We start from the raw sequence: 25,023 nt of genomic DNA on the forward strand, positions 1-25,023 counted from the left end.
TTTAATTAAAACAAAACACCACGAATGACCAAAACACTTTTCAAAAATAATACCACTCAAGCACAAAAAAACTAGTTTCACACGCACGATTTCCCAGCACAGGGTACTAATAAAGGACGGGATCACTAAACTGTGAATTTACGAATATATTTCGAACGAAAACAAGCCAAATGTTTACAAACAGTGAACAAAGCATTCGCGGAGCTGTGTACACGGAGAGATTTTCACTTATACTCTCTAAGGGTACTAACCCTTTATTTCGATGACTGTATGATTGCCGAAATGATACGGAAATGGGTGATATTGTTTATGCAAGCTGAGCAATGCGTGGGGTCCTAGGTGACATTGATCGAGTATCTTTATCGATTTACTCCTTTGTTAATAACTTTGCTACAAGGCCGTTTCTTTTCGTGTTCTCCGTTTACTGCGCTAGACGATAGCTGCATAGGTGTCCTAATCGCTGTTTCATCTCGTTGGAACAGTTATATCGATCCGACACCTGTTTCCGATGCTCTAGAATAGCTGAGGGTTAGAATCACTACGCCAAGTCGAGTTATTAGTGTAAACGTGATCTATTTACCTCCTGACCGCCACAACGATATCATTAGTATTCAGGACCATGTGAACTTCATCGGTGCTATTGTTTCCAATTTGGAATCCAATGACTATGCTCTGCAGCTCGGAGATTATAACCAGCCTTTACTCCGGTGGAGTAAGTCGTACGATGGGTCTTTCCAGGTTGAGCCTCAATCGGTTCTAACGGCTGCTAGTTCAACGCATCGACGGTTACATGGCCTCACGCAGATCAATCATAGAGGTAACTCTAAGACTAGTAGGTCCCGAAGAAACGTGCTCAACTTTTTGGCTCAGCTCTGGTACTATCTTCGGTCCCAAGCTAATCGATTCACCCCTCGAAACATAGGATTATCCACTAACCCCTCATTTTATCTGTCAAACTTTCATAGCGAATCGAAACAAACATAGGGTAGTATTGGAATTTATACTAGAATGGGGTACATTAATCGATTTGCTTGGGACCAATAGGCTAGTCAAGTAGTGAGCCAATTTAAAATCGTTAGTTTCGAATTGATTGTGTATTGAATAGGAACGCTCGCTTTCCAGACCTTGTTCTGTCTAACGAAGCTGCAACTCTGACATGCACCGTTTCGGAAGCCATAGAACCTCTGATCTTTCTTGATACAGACCACACCCTGATGAACCTCCCAGCGCCAATCGTTTTTGAGGATTGTTCCGAAAATAATCGTACACTGCATTTCCGTCGAGCCGACTATGTTGCGATTAGTGCTGCTATTTCCGGTATCAACAAGTGACCATTAGAATTAGCTGGATGTGTTGACGATGCCGTTGAATAGTTCAATCAAAAGATTTGGGATATCATGGCTATATTTGTACCTATTGCCCGCCCCGCTCCAAAGCCACCGTAGTCTAACGGTCACTTGCGTCGACTGAAACGGTATAGGGCTAAATCGTTACGAAGATACTGCCAAAATCGTTCGTACATTACGAAGCAGGAGTTCAACCGCACAAGTAACAACTATAGGAAATACAACAGATTCCTTTATCAACGATATGTCTTCCGTACGCAATCATCTCTTCTCAGAAATCCAAAGCGTTTTTGGTCGTTTGTAAACCCTAAAAAGAACGAAGTCGTTTTGCCATTGTCAGTTCATCTCGGTGAGCAAACCGCTGAATCTGAACCGGAGAAATGCCACCTTTTTGCTCAACATTTCATGAGTTCGTTCAATAAATCTTCAGCCTCACCAAATCAAGTCACGATTGCTATAAGCGATTCTCCAACAGCTGCATTTGAGCTCCGTCCGTTCCACATCAGTGAACATACCGTCAATCTAGCTCTTCGAAGGTTGAAACTCTCGTTTGCTGCCGGGCCAAACGGCATTCCTGGTGAAGTTATTTAATCTGTCACTACAGGAGAGTAAATTTCCTGAGGCGTGGAAATTTTCGTATATGGTCCCCGTCCCAAGAAAGGTGATAAAAGGAAATCCAGAATTACAGAAGAATCAAATCACTATCAATCATCATCAATGAGGCGCTTTTCAGCTCTTGTAAAAATTACAGCTCAGCATGGATTCTACCCAAAACGGTCAGTTATAACCAATTTGACCGAATTCGTGTCGCTCTGCGTTCGGACAATGGACTCTGGCGGATAAATCGACGTGGTTTACACTGATCTCAAGGCTGCATTTGACCGAGTAGATTTCAACATTCTTCTCAGCATCAAAAAGTCCAATGTGATATCATTTCATCGCAAACAAAACCCGATAATATTTGATTATTCCATTTCTGGGCAAACATTAGAGAGGATTAACCAGGTCAAAGATTTGGGAGTAACACTCGACTGTGAATTGACCTTCAAACGTTGAAGAGAATAAGGAGGAGCGCCATTGCTCATAAAGTTGCAAGCGTTCGTGTGCACAAGAGCCATATTATAAAGTGTCCTTCACATTGCTGAGTGAGTTGTATCCAGCGAAAAAGGGAGAAGACGGCGGATTCGTCAGGACCTTTTTGTATTGTCTTAATTCGACTGAAAGTCGCCATTTTGTCTGGTGAGAAGCTCGACCAGGTGCACACGATTCGGCGTAGTAGACCTCGGTTTGCTACGTCTAACCGCAAAGGACCAATCCAACATCTGGGTCAGCCGCCCGTAAGGAGGCTTTTCAAGCCCTAAACGTAAAGGAGCCTTCCCACTCTTGACACGGTCACTCTGGTATCGTCCTGGGCCGTGTCAATCTCCGTCAACGAGGGAGGACGCCATCGACAAACCCCGCCAAACCATCGTGCGGTTAAACAGTAATTACCCACTTGGAATCAGCTTGCCTCAGCAGCAGTAGCAGCAGCAGCAGCAGCGAGCGCTCGCAGGACGTCGCCATATCGCCAGAATAAGCAGTGGTACGTACCGAAGAACACAGTTAATTTTATCCACACCCACAAACAGAAAAATAAACTACAGAAATCCAACCCAATCCCACCAACACACCAATTTGTTAAATAAAAACCCTCAAAGTCAAAGTAAATCTTTAAATCAATAAATTCACACTACACAGTATATCTTGTCAGGTAACCGTACGCTGCACATTTTGTCCGCAAAGTTTCTTGTGATTACCAAGTAGTAAGCCGATCCTGAGACCCAGCTCGAGGGGTCTCTTGCTACTGAACTTGCCGGGAAAAACGAACAGTTACATGTGCACGATGAGCGCTCCTAAGCCCCAGTTTTGAAGACATTCCGGAACGAGGGTCCATCATTCTTATGTCAGATGGCATTCCCAAAAACACAATACAAGGAAGTAGGATTGACGGTAAACAAGGAGTACATGGGAACGTCGAAAACTGTAAGTATGCTCCAATCTTTTGTAGTATTCTTGTATAAATCCTATTATAAAACGGCTAGATCGTGGACGTCGTCGCCGGGACGCATATTCATGTGAGGATTACCAGATCCGTGATCACTCGTGATAAAGTACACAAATTTCTCAACATTCAATACATTGCACGGGTTGGGTCGCATAGAGAGTTCATTAGATGTAAATTGCTTTGAAACACCCGCATGAATGGTAACCATTAAAAGTACCTAACAACCTATTCGGGTTATCCTAAAAATATGTGGTACGGTGGCACGATTTGTTGTATAGCTCATGTATGATGCTCGTTTATTAGGACAGCTATAGAGTTCTCTACCACCGTTAGTATTAGCAACAATCAATACGAAACTAACGATTTCAAATTGGCTCACTTCTTGACTAGCCTATTGGTCCCAAGCTAATCGATTAACGTACCCCATTCTAGTCTAAATTCTAGTACTATACAATGTTTGTTTTGATTCGCTATGAAATTTTGACAGATAAAATGAGGGGTTATTGGATTTTCCTATGTTTCGAGGGGTGAATCGATTAGCTTAGGACCGAAGATAGTACCAGAGCTGAGCCAAAAACTTGAGCACGTTTCTTCGGGACCTACTAGTCTTAGAGTTACCTCTATGGTATTAGTGAGCAGTTTCACTAATACATGCGCTTTACTGGTTTATTTGCTGGAAGAGCAAATTTTTCGACGGTGCCGTCAACGCCAATTCGTCATAAAGGTCGCTGACGCTCATTGCACGCATACACTCATACATTAAAACTACTTTCAGTGTACCACACCGGTTGGTCGTTAAAGAAAACAGGTTATTTGCGAAAACAGGGGAGGTAAGAAGACACAAACAAAACAAAACAAGCAAGGCATTGCAAAGCATAACCTACATCGTAAATGGTCACGCGTCAAGTTCAACTTCAACAAAATGGAAGTAATGCAATACGAAGGAGGTGCTGTTCTAGTGAAAATTACAAGGCAACACGATGCCTGGTAGTGAAGTACATAACAAACAACATGGAGTCATTACGCGATATTTTGATGGCCCATATAACGGATCCCGACATAACCGTTCCAGGAAACACGCAAGAGGAAAGGAAACACGCAAGGTTTTCCTACATAATCTAGCGACGACAGCAGAATAGAGAGGTGTTGAAACAATTTTTGCAGCATCTCAAATGTGGCACAAACGGATCGATGTCTACACCTATAGTCTCTCGGTACCCACAAGGATGAATCATGGCCGGAATCATAACGACAGTGTGGTACAAAGGTTGAATGTTAATAACATTCATCCCACCAGCACGCATAGCACTACAACAAACCGAACCTTCAACGTCCCTCTCAGCTAGGGTTACCATATCGTATCCTAAAGGAGGACATGTCCTCCTTTTTCAATATTTTGTCTACATCCTCCTTCTGCCCGAAAATATCCTCCTTTTTAGTCCTTGTTTTTTTTTACCAGTAACATAAAATTGTTTTCAAAGAGCGTTGTTGTAGGGCATGTTTGTTTAATTATGTCACAACCTCGTCATATCTAACAAATGCCATTCGATAGTGGGACCAGCAGTATACTACAGCCAACAATCAATTCGAAACTAACGATTTTAAATTGACTCACTACTTGACCAGCCTATTGGTCCCAAGCAAATCGATTAACGTACCCCATTCTAGTATAAATTCCAGTACTACACTATGTTTGTTTTGATTCGCTATGTTTGACAGATAAAATGAGGGGTTCGTGGATTTTTCTATATTTCGAGGAGCGCATCGATTAGCTTGGGACCGAAGATAGTACCAGAGCTGAGCCAAAAAGTTGAGCTCGTTATTTCGGGACCTTCGGGTCTTAGAGTTACCTCTATGCTATTAGACTGTAATCCATTTGGGAAATTTTCACTTAATTTTGACATTTCGAGAATATCTTACACTAATTGATTGGTCAATTTTCGAGAAGGTGTTTGTCCAAATCGATTAATTGTCTGTCAGAAATAACTCTGGTGCAAGACCAGGGTTATTTGAAAATTTCCTATCTTTAAAATGTAGGTGAAAATTAACCAAATGGAACACAGCCTTAGATTGAATCCAGCATGTGTTTCGATTTTGACATTCTGGTTCTATGGGATTTTAGGTTTTGGTTTAAAGTCCTATGCTGAATGAATGATAAATTAATAAGTAGCTTAGAAGTTTCTTTTCCATGTTGGTTTGAATTAGCAATGGTGTGTATCCTGATTTCTGTACATGATACAAGTTGGGATGGTTTTGAGGCTGTAATGCTGTAGTTTATATGCATAACAGATAGGCTGGATCATTTCCAAGTATCAACAATGATGTTTGTTTGATGCATATTTCAAAAGTATAACGAGAAGATGAATTGAATTGATAACGACTACTACATATTAACAATCTCAATAGAACCTTTGAAAATCATGAATTTTGTGATAGCGCACATATTATTAACCCGTTTGATAAAAACTCATTGTCATCCTTTAATGTTAAGAAATGGAAATATTCTCCTGCTTTATCTTTAAACCTTAAATGAAATGTCCTCCTTTTCAAGTTTTTGATATGGTAACCCTACTCTCAGCACTATAGAAGCATGGCAAAGGAATCCTAATGTAGATGCCTCTCAAATAAGCTATCGCAGCGGAGCGTTTGAAGGACCAGACAATGGCCCATCCGAACAGTTAGAAAATAATATGTTCAAATTTGCGACCTGAAACATTAGAGGATGTTTAACGAGTGAAAAAGGGAATCAAGTTGATGAAATACTCAAACAACAGAAGGACAAACAGGCAGCAATCCAAGAATTGTAACTCTACTGTCTGTATCCCGGTAAAAAAGCTCAGTAGCAAGAAACCTCTCGAGCTGTGTCTCAAGGTCGGCTTACTACTGGGTAATCTGGAGGGGCTTCGCGATCTTAACGTGCAGCACTGTCACCTGACTAAAAGCTATTGAAAGTTTAAATGACACAGTAATCAAAGGGTGTATACTATTATTTATTAATAAAAACTATAGCAGGTGTGGATTGGATTTCTAATAGTTCTATTGAATTTTATGGATGTACAGTGGGTTTTTGGGGGTTTGACGTACCGGTACTGAACTGCTGCCGTTGATTCTGCTCTGCCGAAGACTACTCTGCCGATGTGCGAGCGCTCGCCGATGATCCTGCGTACGACGAGCTTGACGTCGGGCGAATCAAGCCTGACAGGGTGGTGATGTTGGAACAACAGATCGACTTAACTCGATGGCGATCTGCGGTCTCCTGGCGTCTACCCTCGTTGACGAGAATCACCAGAGTCCAGGCAAGGCCGGAGTGACTCTGCTGAGAGGGGTCCTCTTTAGCGTTTAGAGCCGCCTTGGCCCGAGGAATGCGACGATTTTGACCTTGCAATGCCAAATCGAAATGATGTCCTTTACTGTTAGGATTAATAGCCACTAAGGACCAATAATCCGACTCGTGTGCTTCCTGACCGACTTAGTCGGTTGGTTCACAAAATGGCGCTGTACCGAATGGTACCACAAAAAGGTCCTGATTGAACAGATAGGTACTCCCGCGATTCACCACTCACTTTTATTACTTTGCGGACACTTGGTTTTAACGGTCCGAAGCACACGAACGCCAGATACTGATTAAGGAATGGCGGTTTTCCTTCGCGCTTTTCCCATCCCATTGCTCTTCTCGTGAGACGTTATTTTCCACCCATTTTGAATTCGTAGTTTCGCCCGAATGTTGTTGTACCCACTGGTGGAATACTCATACCCACTGTACTGTTGTACGGTTTTATATAATTTTCAAATTTAAAAAACAATTAATCCTACTAAAAAATTAACATTTTTTCACAACGACTACTAACCCTACTAATCCAACACCAAATAACTTTAAGAGACGTGACGGTACATTTAACAACTATGCACAAATTAAAAATCTAACGTATTTTGTAACAAACGGTTACAGAATCGAGATTGCCTAGTTGCTCGATGACAACAGAAAATTATATATGGTACAATGTCATCAACGACGATACCACGCGTCAGCGAGAAGGAGGAGGAACAGTCATAGTGATCGATAAAACAATCCATCGGGAGAATATGCTCCGAAAGATCATCAGCAATACCGCTTCATACCTATGCCAAGTGATGGGACAACACATACCTTTCATTTCAACCTATATAAGACCGGTGACAAATGAAGAGAATGGAGAATTCGCTGCCTTAATTCGTTACGTACTTAACTTACCCAAGGAATTGCAGAACAAAATAGTAATGTTTTCAACTTTTCAAACCTAACCTAAATAGAACCTCGTAACATGACTTGCCCTTTTACATATCACATTTCTAGGCGATTATCGGAGACTTCAATGCTCATCTAGGTATACAGAGCATCACGGATGACAATCGAAATTACATTAGTCTGAACCTACTACACCAAGAATGCAACACAAACGGTTTGGAATTGAAGAATCTTCTGCACTGTTTGAAGTTGAAGGATTATCTAACGTATTCCAAATCACGCTCAGTACGAGTCACGTGGTTTAACAGAAAAAGCGAGTCACAAATCGATCACGTGTTAATGAGCATTATGAAATGCTACAAACATCCAGAGGTTAAGGCATTTTTTCATCCAAGCAAGCTGAGTGACTACAAAGGTGATCATCTTCTTCTTCTTCTTCGCATTTCAAGCTTATTGCATATCGCATATTAGCTTATTGCGTGCTCTCAACTTAGTGTTCTAGATGCACTTCCACAGTTATTAATTGAGCGCTTCCGATGCCTGTACCATTTTTGCATTAGTATAATTGTGTGGCAAGTACAATCTTACTCTATGCCCAGGGAAGTCGAGAAATTTTCCAACCTGTAAAATTCCTAGACCGGACCGGGAATCGAACCCAGCCATCTCCAGCATGGTCTTGCTTTGTAGCTGCGCCTTTACCGACTGAGCTAAGGGAGGCCCCAACACACAAAGGTGATCATAGGAATTCTAAAAGCAAAAAAATCCGAATTTAAGTTCAACTCCCGTCAGTTTAACATCTACTCGTGCTGAAGCGAAGCGTCCAAGTTCGATGTGGATGCGCTCAATAACGATGAGGAAATTAGAGAAAATTATCAACGAGCTCTGAATGTCAACATAGGTAGACAAAACCTAGCAAATCGGATGAGCACCAATGAAAAATGGAAAGCATTATCGGACGCCATTCCAAAGGCCGCCATGTCAACGTTGCAAAAACCGCCGTCACCAATCAATGAGCTGGATTACCGAGGTAGAGCAATCGGTTAAGTTGTGTGAGTAAAACCCCTGTACGATACAAGCAATTAGTGACGTCACTACTTGCGTTTACGTTGATTTTTTGGTTCTGCTTCACCTCTCTCTACCACATTGGTCACCAATGACCCCAAGAGAAGAGTCAAAGCATCGAAAAACTACGTTGAGATCCATCAACAACTCCTGATGGATAGATCAAACAGCACTCTAAGGAGAGAGTGCGAAAAAGCATGAAAGGAAAAGCGGGAGGCATTCGAGCAACATTTCGACGAAAAAGTTCAACAATGTTTGGTTGAAACAACCAACGATAATGGACTAAACAAGATGACAAAAACCTTCCGATTTCTGAAGGCACATCGACGGCAACTGAACAGAAAACAACGGAAATTCATCCACGTTAGAGAATGGGAGCTGAAAATCCGAGAACAATCAACAGAACAGGATATTGAGCTAATTGAGGAAACAGACAATCGCTCCTCTCTGAAACACAATGTATCCACATGCCAAAATTGAGCTCTCAAGGACGTTGTTTACCCCCCCTGACGACAATAGGTTAAGGTATTGCCGAAGCCAACATTTCCGCTATTTCAATTTAATCGACGGTATACTATAAGCAACCTTGCTGATAGAATAGAAACTATATCATCAACCATCTCCGGAATCGGTTCCGGAACCTCATCAGAAGTACTCGTTGGGTTACCATCGATGTTTATTCAAACTGATGACAATTGACCTGCTTGTTGACATAGGACTACTTTGATCACTTTTGAGTAATTATGAGTAGCTCAAATTTACTCGATTTAAAAATATAAGCTCGGAGTACAGCTGGCTTGCCCCTAGATTATAACAATCCTCACGAGTATGCGGAGTAACTCAGCTCCAGGCCTGGACGGAATTGTAGATGAACTACTGAAGCACGGATGCGAGGAACTGATCGACATCCTGGTGACTTTAATCAAATCCATATTCAGAACTAATTATGTTCCTAAAGAGTGGATGAATACTCTTCAAATTCGATTCCCAAAATCCAAATCGCTCAATCACCCAGTGATAACACTAGTTTACAAAACAACATAAAAATTGTGAACTTTTGTGGTTGATCAACGTTTCTTATGCAAAATCCTACGCTGAATTCAATACCGTGGTCAGAAAAAATTAAAGTAGAGCCATTTTTGAGATATACAAAATTTTTGATTTTGGACAAAAGTACGATTACTAAAATGTCAATATCTTTGAAACTAGTGCACCAATTTTAAATCTTTTTTAATGAAAGTGAAGCTTAATAAATTTGCTATCTAGAATACTATGTCTTAATTAAAAATTTAATTTTGATGTCATTTAAAAATTTACAGCATTTTTTTTTTATTTTTCCTGCGAATTTTCCATAAAAATCTTGTTTTATTCAACATTTTTAATGGGATAAAAAGCCTTTAATGGATGAAATCGGTTGGAAATTGTCGAAGTTATGAATTTTTTTGTAAAATCATGGAAATTGAATGTTCCAAGATTGGCCGTTGTCCCGCTCTTAGGTTCATGCACCACTTCCAGTAAGCCTTTCTGCGGACGTGTACGCATACGGTGCATTTCACTAACACTACCAGCTGTCACGCAAAATTAAATGGGATATTTTCAACAATATAATTTACGCTAGTGTTTGTGAGACCGCTCGGCGAGAACCTAACGCAACCAACTCAATTTGACAGCTTTCTTTCTTTAACATTGCTTAACGATGCATACGACAAAACGTGAATTCAAGTGTAAAAATGATCCTCAAAAGTTTTGTTACGCGTGTGGCAACTATATATTTACAAAATCGGTCAATTTCACTGCTTCGTTGCAAACTGCATACAGGCTTTATTTTAAAATTGATCCTGGAGACTTTGACGAACCGTGGATTCCAAAAGTATTATGTAGTTCGTGCAAAACGTGCTTGGCTAGGTGGATGGCAAGGTAAATTGATTTTTTGAATAACTTTCATATAAACAATTTATGTACAGCATGATAGTGCTTTGTTCTTTCCTGATCGACATAATCTTACTTCATCTATTTTTGATAAGTGTTAATGTCTTACTTACTAACTCACTTATTTGTTATCTGTCAGTCGCTATTTGTCCTTTGACATGCCCACCATATGGCGTCGACCGTTTTGTTATGCAACGGATTGTTATTTCTGCTTGACAAAAGTTAAGCAACAAGGACGTCACAAAACAGTTGAGTATCCACAAGTGGCTTCTATGACAAAACCTGTTCCACATTCAAGTTCGCTCCCGGAGCTGGAAGCTGGAAATTTCAGAAGCCCAGATTATGAGGAAGCCGTCGATGAATTGCTGAAAAATTATGAGAAAATATGTATAAATAAAAAATATTGTGTTTGTTACATATAATTAATTTCAAATCCTTTTATTTCACTGAACACAGGTGTGAATATGTCTTTGAAAATACATTTCCTACATTCTCACATGGATTTTTTCCCGGAAAATCTTGGTGACGAGAGTGATGAGCACGGCGAACGTTTTCACCAACAAATGAAGATGATGGAACGTCGTTACCAAGGGTTTTGGGATGAAGCAATGATGGGTGACTATTGTTGGTTTCTGATTCGAGAAACAAGTTCAAAACATCGAAGACAAAGTCATTCGACTCTCAATCATTTTTAATAAAACCTAAATAAATTTCTTTTGTATCAACTCGGTTTTAAATCCTGATATGCCTTAATCAAATTGATATGTAATGAAAAGAATATCCCATGAAAACTTTACATGCGATTTGGATGCTTACAACGACACCTAGAAAAGGAACTCTAAAGCTGTTGTATTTCAGCAACATTTTTAAGTGTTTTACAAAAATGTTCATAACTTCGACAATTTCCAACCGATTTCATCCATTAAAGGCTCATTTTCTCCGGTTTTGAATGGACTTTAAGAATAAATTATGGAATGATTTTTTGAATCTTTTTATCCCATTAAAAATGTTGATTAAAACAAGATTTTTATGGAAAATTTGCAGGAAAAATAAAAAAAAATGCTGTAAATTTTTAAATGACTTTTTTTTAATTAAGGCATAATATTCTAGTGAACGATAGCAAATTTATTTAGCTTCATTTTCATAAAAAAAAAGATTCAAAATTGGTGCACTAGTAGATATTGACATTTTAGTAATCGTACTTTTGTCCAAAATTCAAAAAATCAAAATTTTTGTATATCTCAAAAATGGCTCTACTTTAATTTTTTCTGACCACGGCATTGAATTCAGCGTAAGATTTTGCATTGGAAATGATCATCACCTTACCGAGTTCAAAAATGCTGTAAACTAGTGTTGTCGATGCATTACACTTTGCTCGTTGGAATATAAGTTAAACGCGAGAATTTTACGTAGAAGACTGGAACAGCAGCTCCCGCCATTGCCACAATACCAGATGGCATTCCATCAGAAATGCTGCGCAGGATTCACTTCCCACGATTCTGAAATCCATGAATGTATCGGATGCGCTGATAAATCGAATCATAAAAGCCTGCATCAATGAGCTTACTTCCATTCAATGGTTTCGAAACCGTACTCCTTCAATTAGGAAAAAAAAACGAGGAATAAAACAAGGATGCCCAATCAGCCCAGTGTTATTCATTATTATGCTGCATCATGTTCTATCCACGTTGAAAGAATTCCTACCGGACCTGAACGTGAACGAGATAGTACGAATTACGTTCTCGTTTATACTGGCGAACGCGGATGACCTACTGTTTATTTGCGAATCAACTGAAGACACTGAGAAGATTATCGAACTGCTGGAACCTCTCCTAGCATCTATAGGACTGGAAATAAATCAGGCCAAGTCAAAGGTACTTTTCAGATTCCCTCAAGATAGTGATAATCGGGTCCCAGATTTTTTGCATCAGTTCGGAAAATACACATTAACGGTGGCATCCAAGATGCGATACCTAGGGGCATATCTAACCAGGAGCCCTACGAGGAAAGAAACCACATCGGAGCGCATCAAGAAGGGGTACAAGGCATTCCACTGTCTAAGCAGCTTTCTTAGGGATCATCCGTTAAGATGGAGCACTACGAAGAAACTATACCACGCACTGATTATTCCAGTGGTGAGTTATAGCATGGAGGTAGCAGTTTGTGGCAACTTAAAAGTGCACTTTTATCAGCGATTCCACACTTCTGAGGAGTCCAGCTAGAAATGCTAATACAATACATAAATTTTATTCAGTGAAATGCGGGGTGGAGTCACATTTAAATCTCAATTCTATAGTTGCTCGAAAAATACAATCTACTACAAATCTTCTTATTTCTCGTATCTTAATGCATTTGCATCGTGTTCCATCATTTTGCAGTAAATCTAAACCATCTTCTTTTCTTTTTTAACTTCATTAAGTGATTTTCAATAAAATCTTCATCAATCTTCTTTCTATTTGCTAAAGTCGTCTACCTAGGGAAAATATGCCATTAGTGTTAATTTACGAAACGTGTAAACGGTTATTGATTTGAATATAATTAGGCGAGACAGTTAAGAGGCATGCGAATAACAGGGTGTACTAATTCGAATGGCTGAATGTGGCTGAAATGAAAGCATAAGCAAAACATCATAAGCATTACGTGTTTGTCTACTTTGGACTTGTTTACTTACAGGCGGGTTTACAAATGTATCAACAACCTATAGAGTGTTTCACAGTCTCGCGTACATATTTCGTCATATACGAAACGCCACGTTAAGAACCACGTTAGTCATTTGAGTTTGTCGCACGATTCCGTGTGACGTATTTTCTGCATCATGAGGCATTAGAGTGGCCCAAATGTATATGGGAAAAAAATTATATCAATTTTTTTAACGGGCCAACCCCCCGATTTATTCCATTAGGTGTACCCAGGCATGGAAAATCATTTGCATTCATTTCATACATTCATTTGCCTCTAACTTTTTTCATCAACAGCAGTCCGCAAAATTATGTATAGAGCTTTTGTAGGTTTTGTTATTAGCTACAAGTTTAGCTCATAACTTAAATCTGTATCTCTTATGCATCACGAACTAGAGTGGGCAGAACTAGTTACTGTTTTTCAGTGAATGTAAAATACATTCACTGAAAAACAGTAGTGGCTTCTGTTTGCTCTGCTTCGTCATGCATAAGAGATGCGTATTTGACTTGTTAATAAAAGTTGTAGCTAATATCAAAACCTACAAAAGCTCTTAACATCATTTTGCGGAATGCTGTTGAAAAAAAGTTAGAGGCAAATGAATGTAAATGAATGTATCAAATGAATGCAAATGATTTTCCATGCCTGGGTGTACCACTACCGAATAGTGGTGTACCTATAGTTGCGGTAAGGGGGTTGTGCCGGAATAATGAGGGAAAACTGGATAAGGTTATTTTCCATCGGTAGCTCTCGTAAAATAAAGCAAATTTTCATATTTCAAACTTTAAATTAGCCCAAAAATGCCGGAAAACAATTGATTTTCCTTAAGATTTTGACTCCTTTGCACCTATAGTTGCGGTAGTATTCATATAATAGTGGAACCTATTAGAAACCAAAGCGTTCCACTATTATATGGACCAACTACTACTACTACTGGAACAGTGCAATGTTCCTATTAATTGAGGACAAGTTTATACTATAAAAATTGTGTGTACATAGTTTGTTTATTTTATAGTTAATAAATTGTCTTAGTTCCTCCACTACTGGCTCACCATATATAGCAAATACATGGGGATTTGTGATGAACTGTATGTAAAACACTCCTTCACTCTTTCGTGCATATCCCAACAAACAATTCAGAGTCACAAATATATTGAATAATTGCTTTACAATGCTGAATAAAAGAGGATGTCGAATTATGTGCTGAAAAAAACTCATTGAGATCGATAGATGCGCCTTTGTTCCGCTATTTGCTTTCAACCCTTTTTTATTTATTGTCTACGCCTAATTAATTTAAATCGTAATCATAGATCGTATCACTCACGACAACCAATCCATCGATCTATCAAAAAGAATAGCATCCTTTCCATCGAAATTAGAGAGATGGAGAGGTAACATTGGTCTCATGTAAAACAACTATGAATGAAATAATCATTATCACATCTCCTTGAATTAGCTAGAGTTACGGCTGGTAGTGCTGATAGGTATTCAGATTCTTATTTAGCTGCCCATTTGATGTATTCTAGGATAGCTCAGATGTCAAGGCAAACGGCTGGTCATCGGAAGGTAGTTGAATAATCGTTCAATAAATGTATAATAGTGTTTAATTAAACATTATTTCACATGATAATCAAGCGTCTATATACACCTTTATACCATCGCTGTTTAAGGAAGTAATGATGTCTAATAAACGCTGAATAATCAAAAATTTGAGCGAATAAGCTCTGTTACAACTCTTGTAAGTCGAATAAAGGCATCTTGACATACCTATTTCAACACCAAATATTTCGATGTCGTGGTTGAATAAATTCTTCAGATTTGTGTGAACAAAGCCTGAACAGAAGTTGTTATTTAAAATAGTACAAGTATTATTAAGCATGCAGTTGAATAAAATGTCGTTTCTTCAATAGGCAATTGTTTGTTGGGATATCTGGTTCAGTAGGCTCTATTAAGCTCGAATTGTAAAATACATGGCAAACTGGCGATGAACGAAGAATGGCCCGGGTCACTGGCCGAAAGCATGGGGCTGTGACCCAATGACTCACTCAACTTTCAAATTAAAAATCGCTGATAGTAAGACCTCCAGCGAAAGCAGTTGATCATAGTAAGCTAGCTAAATTTAATTTGAAAAGTAGACCAACCTGAACACGGAAATTAGTAGTGGAAACCAGTGAATAGTGTGAGGATCCCAAGTAACAATCTAAATGCTTGGAAGATTTGGAAGATCATTGTTTTATCATAGCATTCCTTGCAGCCTGTGGTTGTATTGTGGTTTTGTGTGCTTGTCATAAAAACATTCCGTTAAGTCGTCTATAAAACTGTTTTATTACTACTAAATTAAAACTCAGACTTCATAGTTTTAACGGTAGCTGTAAGGTGGTTATGTATCACTACTTATAACTGCAGAATAAAAACAAAACAAAACATGCAATTATGTTTTATGGCATATTTTTCATGACCGATATAAAACTTGAAGCAGTCTTAGACCTTCATTAAAGCCTCATTACAACTTCAGAGTGGCAAGTGAACCAGGAAAACCAGGAAAACCGGGAAAAAGTCGGGAATAATCTTGTTTGTATAATTTAAATAGGTTTTAAATTGTATGTATGTCAAAGTTTCTTTTTATAATCAGGTCAAAACTAACAATTTTGTTCAAGCTAAACCTTTCACACAACTTAACAAAATTTACCCTGAGAATTTAGTAAATATATTTTGTATTTATTTTTAATTTAATTTTTTTTCTCGAATCAATTGCATGTATGATTTGTGCTTAATTGATAGCAGACTTACGCAGTGTCGACGCGTAACTACTTTTAAGTACCGTAAGAAGGGGTAAAATTGATAGTTTTTTAAAGTATATTCTAAATATTTTTTACAGCAATGAATGTTTTTCAAATTTTATATTTTTAAAACATGTACTGAGGATCCAAGAGTTAATTCGTTAGTAATATGTTTAATGGAAATTAAAGCATTGACACTATTTTTTTTAGTTTTGTGACTGAACTCCAGCATTTTGATTTGGGGTTACTTTGATAGTTTTCGATGAATGTAGAAAAAAAATGGGTTCAACTCAAACAATTTAGTTCTTTAAATATGAAACTTTGAATGAGTATATAATAAGAAAACATAATAAACAATAAGAATACAACATTGAATTTGTTATGGTTATATCGGAAATGCATTTCATAAGTGATGGTTTTAGTGCTTTTTCAAACAGGTGAAAAAAACACAAATATTGATTTTAATATGTTTGTAAAATATGTTAAACATACTATATAAAAACTATATACGATATCAACGGAAATACCCTAAGACACAATATGGAACCAATGTTTCTAATTTGGAAAAATATTTATATCATACTATCAAAGTTACCCGCATTATCAAAGATACCCCGTTTTACGGTACTTGTTCAACATGTTCAATAATAAAGTTCTATTTCTAAAAACTTCAGATAAGGCCTTCGAACTTCATGCAAGTTCTACAAAATTCGGGAAAGTCTTACAAGTTTCAGGAAAATCCTGTGAACTACTGTGATGACCTACGACGGTCAGGAATTCTCTCCGAACCTTCAGAGAAGTTCTACAAATTTCAGAGAAGTCTTACGAACTTCAGGGAAGTCCTTTAATCTTTGAGGAATAACTTCGAATTTTACAGAATTTTCTATAGATTTAATGTAACTTCTACGACATTTAGGCATCGCTCAAAACTTAAGGTTAAGTTCTCCAAGCTCAAAAAAATTGCTAGAACTTCCGAGAAGTCGATAAACTACAGGTAGTCCTACGAGATTCATGGGAGCTCTCCAAACTTCAGGGAATTTCCAAGAAATTAAGACCCACAAACTTTTGGAAAACCCTTCGATATTTAAAGCCTTATGAACTTCAGTGATGCTCTTCTAAATTTAGGGTCCTCATATATTCAGTTAAGTCCTTCAAACTTCAGGGAAGTACTCAGATCTTCGAGAAAGTTCTTCGAACTTGAAGGAAGTCTTTCGAACTTCGTGGTACTTCCTATGAATTTCAAAAAACTCCGAACTGCAGGGAAGTCCTAAGTTCTACGAACTTTAGGGAGTTTCGATGAACTTCAGCAGTCAGTCATTTTAATAATAAGAGTTATTAAACCAGCGTTGTTTATGAAATCTTGTAATCATATGATTTTGAAATCAAGTTGTAATCAAAGTTCCGCTAAATAAGATCCTTAATCGTTGACAATTTGCGAAAAATTTAAACAAACTGGAAATCTGTAAAATTGTTAGAAGCAAAGGTTTATTTAAAGAGTCCTCATTCATATCACTTTTCGCAATTTTACCTTGAGATAAAATCTCAATAATAAAGTTAAAAAAATCGCAGTTTCAAAAACAGAAATCTCAAGATTTAGGGGCTTATAGATTTATAAATTTCAGACATTAGACAGGGCTCCGTGCTAGTCCGTCGTATCTCAACTTTTCTTCGTCTAACACCCCTGAAATCGCTCATTTTACGGATTATCGCAAATGTTTCAGTGTCAATCGTAATTAATCTTGTAAGCAAAGATGTTTTTGCAAAAACATGAGTGAAAACGCTTTGCTATTATACACACTTAAACAGAGACCCTGAGTTCGGTAAAAAAAAATTACCGTCTTAGATCGGTAATGCTACAAATTACAGATGTTTCGGTATTTTCTCGCTTTATTGCTGAAAACTGTAAGTGAAATGACCGAATTTCGGTAATTTTATTTTTATTTACCGAAAACGGTAAACATTTTTACCGGCAGGTCTGTAAATAAGCTTCATCACTGACTTCGGTGAAATATTTTACTGAAGTTTCGGTAATCAAAGCGTTCCATTACTGAGTTCGGTAACGGTCTAGGTAAACGTCAAATCCACCATATTGTTATTTTCGATCGACATTAAAGGCGTTAATCTTCTTCCAATGCTTCCTTGTTTTCAGTGTAGCGCCGAATCTTTCCGACAAAAACTTAAGTTTTCAGATCGTCGCCAACGGTTTTGTTCATTGGTGGTGCAATTTGCAACACTAACTTATTGATCACGACTGCAGTTAAATTTTTGCATGGGTTGCAGTGACCACCACCCTGAAACAATACTAAAGCAAATAGCAGTTGAGTCGGTGACCTTTTTAAAAAATTACAGATCTCTCGGTAATTTCCGATTTGCATATCGTACTCAAAATTACAGTTCTCCGGTAAAGTCGACTACAAATCAAGCAATGCACATCGGTAAACGTTACCGATCTTTCGGTAAATTTGACAGTTAATTTTGCTGATCCAGTTTACAGATTTTTCGGTAATGTTCTCGATTACCGAAAACATTACCGACCGTTCAGCTGTTGAGAATTCGGTAAATGAATTACCGAAGTCGGTGATTTTTTCTAAGTGTGCATAGAACGGAAATAGGCGCCATGATACGACGAAGTAGCGCGGCTTTACAGCAAACAATAAGATAAAGATTTCACGGGCATTCACAAGAACCTTAATACAAATTTTGGTTTGTGAAATTCCGCATTGCGTGAAAATTTTTTTTTTTTAAACTTGTTTTTTAAATACATGGTTTTTAAAAGCAGGAAATTTTTGAATCATTGACCAGGAAAACCAGGAAAAAACCAGGAATTTCAAAATGGAAATTCACTTGCCACCCTGCAACTATCATCTTTATCAGAGGCCTAAGATCACAGATAAGAAATATACCTGCTATAACAATAAAAAAAATACTTTGAAAATTGTTACCAATATAAAAGAAAACAAATCTATTCAGATATATGAAATGAAAACCCCTTCAGTGCTTTTGAACACGATGAAGATGAGACGATCGCCAATATGAAAATCCTGGAGAATCTACAGTTATGGGCTCCCTCATATAACATAAGGCACAGTGTGGTGAAGGAGCTCTTAAAAATATTGTACAAGCGGCTTTCCGATACACTTTCGAAAGATCCACGAACCCTTCTTAAAACAACGCTGCCAGTTTCACTAAATCCGGTTGGAGATGGCCAGTATTGGCATCACGGCTTTAAACCTTGTATTGAAAAAGCTTTTAGTGGATCCAATAAGCATTTCTTACATCTTGATTACAAGCGAAAATAGGAGGATCGCTTGGAATGTTGACTTTTTGACAGGTGGTCATGGTTTTTGTTTTGTTTTGATTCGCTGTACCGAATAAAACCAGCAAGCTAGTTATATAGCTTAAATATAACTTAACGCTCTCAATTTGGACTACGAAATGCTAAGATACAACCATTAGGTTTATGTTATGCTATAGAATTCCAACACGCAGAAAAAACTATCGTCGAAACAAAAATATTTGAGGTAAATTTAAACGTAAACTCAGTTTGTTCTGGCCACAAATTAGGTTGATTTCAAACGTATTCAATGTTTGAAGTCATGTGAAATCAATGTTTAAAATAAAAATAATGTTACGTTTATTTCAAAAATATTCGTGTTGAAAATAAACGTATTTGTTTTTGTTTGATTTGACAGCTATGCGAACAATAATAAATATGTTTATTTTAAACATGCTTCTCATGTTTAAAATAAACATATGTATTTTGAAATTATTTTAGTATTTGAGTGCAGGGTAAAGCAAAATAAAACGGTTTGCAAAGAAATAATAAAATAAGATCTTCGGGCAGGGCATCTAAATTCCTGCTCTTATTTTGGGTGCGATTAAGGGTGACCTGTGGGAATTGGGGTCCTGGTCCAGGATGCGAGGACCCGTCGGGGTGGGTGTCCGGGGCTTCCAGGTCAGTGGAACTGGTGCAAATTTGTGTTATTGGCGTCGTTTTGCCTTTTCTGCCTCGGTTTCTGACACTGGTCCTCATACCGGTTTCTTTCTATGTTCGGTGTCGGAGGAGGATCCGGAATGGACTCGGAATGGATAATCGTTTTCTGTTGAGGTAGAGCAAAGCTTGGGCAACTTTTTTCTGAATGTAACAAGAAGGAAATAAAAAGGCATGACACGCTAAAAACCGTTTACCCAAATCCTATATTGTTGAAAAAACATGCTTTTGAATTTAATTCAAGCATACATATTTTAGTTTTAAACATGCTTTCAATTTATTTTGAATAATTCATATGTTTAGAGTATAAACATTTATATTTTTGTTTTAAATGAACAAAATTCGTATCCGTGAATCTAGGAGAATATTTTATATTGAGGTATTTTTAAGGAGTAGCAAGTTATAACGAAAAAATGTCACCGTATGAACAAACTTCACACCGTATGAATAATTACGCTTTAATTGATAGGCGATAAAACACTTTCATACATCTATGTATAATTAAATAATATATGACTGGTTATTGCTCAACAGTAGTAACAGTTTTGTACTAAATAGATAATTTTTTAATGACTCTTTAATGCATGGTGCTAATGCAAATAAATTAAATATATGCTCCTATTTGGTATAATAATCACCATAAATATTGCACGGCATGCTGTGAAGCATATACAGATTGGTTAAAAATTGTAATAAAGTCTTATTTTCAATATACAATAATATCAGCTATTATAACCAGAGTTAATGTACACGTGCATCCATCCCGCGTGATTGAGACACGCTTTCAATCAGATCGTAGGTGCCTGGTACATTTCGAGACGAATTATTTCGCGTCTCTTTTTTATTCCTACGTGCCTCATTCGTGTCACATGTGCTGTGTCTCATGAGCTAAGCTCGGCGAGCTCCAGGGAGATCGGCAGCGTACCTTTGTCCTGCGTGCATGCTAAAAGTGGCTGGTTGGTGATGAAGAAAACAACGGAGAATTGTTGATCGAGTAGTCCTGTCACACTCTAGTGTTGCTGGTACAGCTGATTGATTTGAACCAGATGGTATTCAGTTTTTGAGGGTTGAGAGATTGTGGTTTTATAGAAGTATTTCAAACGGAAGTTGAGTTAAACGATTACAAATCATTTACCGGTGGGGTTATTTGCTACCGAACCATGCGCTTGGAATTTTCATGGTTCATGATTTTGCTCGACCAAGTTCAAACGATTTAAAATCAGCTCCTGATCATTCTCACAAAATTTGATCTCATTAGGATGTGAGCTCATACTGCACTAGGCCCTTTGAAGTTTATGTGGGAATTGAAAAATTGAACGATAGGATAATTAGTACTAATTGATTAGGAAGATGATGTTCTTCTGACATGCTCTATTTACTACTCAGCAGACAACATTGGAATAATAGGAAAAACAATCCAGGCTATTATGTCATAAGGGCAAGATGCAGTGTTGCCCTGAAAGCAGCCGATTAATCATACCAGAAAGTTATCAACTTAGAAATAAATTAATAACTAATTTTCTAGACATTCAATTAAAGAGTGGTTTTCAACAAAGTTGTTGCTGGAAAAATTTCACGTAGGGGGGGGGGGGGGTGGTTGGTTTGCTGTTGAAATTGATTCGTGTGACTTCATCCAGCTGTAATTTCAGCCTTTCAAGCTGTAGCCGATAACATCACTAGTTAATTCAAAAATTTACTTAAATTTGAGAACTGTTCAAATATATTTCTAATCAAATATTTATCTTATATATATATATGATAATATTTCTAATATATTTAGAAAAAAAGCATGGTGTGTTCATCCCAAGTAGTAGTCAACCTGAAAATATGATGAGAAATAAGAAAACTGGATTGTAAATTTTAGGATGAATCCAAAATATTTGTCACACTCTGAATTTAAAACCATGTTTTCGAAAATGTTTTTTAGTAGGCTCAATATCTTTGAAAGCTCTGCGGAGCCGAAGGACTTAACAAATTTTAAAATGGAAATCTAAATCAATTTCCTTCTTTTTTTGTTTGCAACGCATCGAATCTCGACAGATCCGGAAACCGTTTCTGCCGAGGATGCTGGGTTTCGTTTTTGCATGCTTTATCGGCCTCCTGAGTGCACGTCCATTATCACCACCTCTTCATGCTGGACCTCTACCACTTTCTCTATTGATTTACTGGTGCTGTCTGACAATGCATCAACAACCACTACACCACACAGCAAAAAATAAAATCCAAGAGGATGCACTTCAATCTTGTCGAAAATCTCATGTAATTTTTATGGTCACAAAAATAAACAAATCCAGTAAAAGCAGTGTACTGTTAGTTCATACACTGTATGAATGATTTTGTTTTTGTTTTGGCAAGTAATATTACACCATACTTTTAACACGATTGAAGTACATCCACTTTGATGTGATACGAAAATTATTTTTTTGTTGTGCAGGGTACGAACTGCTATCCTAGTTGCAAGGAATTTTGTAGTTCTTCAAGAAACTTCGCGGAACTTAAGGGAACTTTTTTAAAATTCAGGAAGCTTTCTTGAAGTGCAGATTTTTTTTAAAGTTCACCAAACTTTGTAGAAGCTCACCGAACTTCAGTGAACTTCGTACATGGGAACAAATCAAAAATCCGAAATGAAAAAAAAAAACACTCATGATTTCATGAACATAGCGTATTTTCATGTTATGAAAATACACCATGAATAATAGGTAAAAAAAAGTTATACCTATGATCAGTGTTGGGAAAATATCAAAAAATCAAATCTCACCAACGCCCAAGATCACGCCTGATTTTCGTAGACAAAAATCAACAAGCAAACAACTGCGGTTGATTTTGCAAGCCGTGATATCGCAGCTCGGAATATCAAGCTAAAAAAAATCACCAACTGCAAATCTCACCAAACTGTGATGAGATTGAGTTTAATGATTTTTGCTTTACACCCGAATGCAAGCGAACTTCCATAACGGCTTGCAGCAGTCAGTGATGCAAAATATCATGACATTCACGTGACACTCGTCTTCGCATCAACTAACTATCGCTGACAGATCGTTTTGTCACGCAGTGAGAGTTAGAGCCATGGCAAACAACAATCACCAGTAATGGTCGCTGCTCACAAGCAAAACGTTAAACTCGCTGCTGATAATGAAAAGCACAACGAAAACAGTGAAGACTTCTGTAGTACGATCATGAGAAAAAGCGAAACGACAGAAGAAAATGAAAACAATGCCTTCACATTCCAAGTTTGTCTCGGCAGGCGCGAGTGTGTGAGTTACAAACAAAGCAGGCAACATTAAACGGAAGCTGTTGGGCTCACTCACCAACACACTCACATAAGCAAGCAAAGCAGCAAATGCTTCAAAACGAGCACAGATGAGTGTCGTGATTGTCAGGAATGACCAGATCGGTGATGGATCACAACAGAAGACGACATTCACCAGTTGCTTTTTACTTCTTTCGTCAACTTGATGGATGGTCATGGAGAGAGCTTCAACGAGCACATTGATAGGAATGTACAAAGCGTTACTACCATCAGCTGTTTGATGACGGTGATTGTGATAGGTCGCAACTCTGGCAGCAGTCCCATCGCCTCTGCCATTGGTGAAGATTAAAAAGAGATAGCAAACTATGCTTTCTCTTTCTAAGAAAACGGTGTGCAATGGAATCATTTTAGTGTCGAGTCAACTCTCAGCTTGATTTTTGCACGTTGTGAATAGTCTCGCAATATCAAAGGAGCTTGTAAAATCAATATAAAGCATGATATTTTGTTCAAATATCACGCGTGATATTGCGAGCGCATGAGAGCGGAAAAATATCAATTGATTTCTGATTTTGCCAACACTGCCTATGATCTTGAATTTTTTACTTATGGGATGAATACTTAAGGGGTTAGATTTTGATAAGTTCTTTAGTGGGAATGACACTAATGAAGACTGCACATTGTAGTCGAAATACGTATCTGTCATGGATACCAAAATTAATAAAGTGGAATTAAATGGAAGATAACCTTTTTTGGAGTTTTATTAATACATAAGTAACAAGATATTCTTTCAGATATGCTCCCTAGACAGCCAGGAAGTATAAACAGACCAGCATTGGCTGATGTTTTTCTGATCTGAATTAGAGAGTTGCTAAAAAAAGGGTGACTTAAGAATGTGCTTAAGTTTTTGAATATCATATTGTTTCAAATGGATAGATCAACTTTCAACACGGTATTTTCCAAATTTAAACCATACAATCTGGAAATCCAGCGAGCGGATGCGACGAGATTTTTAATCATATTCCGGTGCTGCGCCGATGCTGGTGGAAACATGGTGATTTGATCTGGGGGGAGACGTGCTGTCAAATCAACTTACTGATCATTCTTGTATGAAATTGGTTCCAAACGTAAATAAACCCTGTAGGTTTCTTATCGCTTGTTTACGTTTGGAATCAGCTATGCGAGCTAGGCGACGATTGTTCGTATTTGACAGACACCTACCCCCCCCCCCACCCCCGTGGATTTGATTGGTTTATCTGGTGTAGGTTGTAGCGATGGCTGCACGACTTTCGGGTCAACCGTTTGTTGTAGATGGTGGCGCTTGGTGGTCGCTTTGTGGAATTGGTACCGATACTCACTGTTGGTATGCAAAGGCAATATAATTATCTGAATACTCGATCACATGAGGCAAGTTAAAAAAAATCTGAACATTTTTAACGTAATGGCAACAAAGTAAAAGTGAAAGCGTAAATGTAATACGCCAAGAAAAAAATGTTCTGCATAAAATTCTTCGACCCATTGACTTATCATAACATTGCTGCATTCGTAGCATTCCGATATAATCTTTTCAAAATACGTAACAACCCTTCTAACAATGCATACCAGTTGTGTTGCCGATGAATTTTTTTCCATTACATATTTAGAAAATAACGTGTCAAAAGATGTTAGTCATGTAAGTGCATTTAAGTGTTGAATCGGAAAAAATAAACAAGGAATATTCTAA

This window comes from Ochlerotatus camptorhynchus, unplaced genomic scaffold (assembly GCF_037179485.1).
Source record: "Ochlerotatus camptorhynchus isolate MF236.1 unplaced genomic scaffold, CSIRO-AGI_Acam_v1.1 ptg000062l, whole genome shotgun sequence".
NCBI lineage: Eukaryota > Metazoa > Arthropoda > Insecta > Diptera > Culicidae > Ochlerotatus > Ochlerotatus camptorhynchus.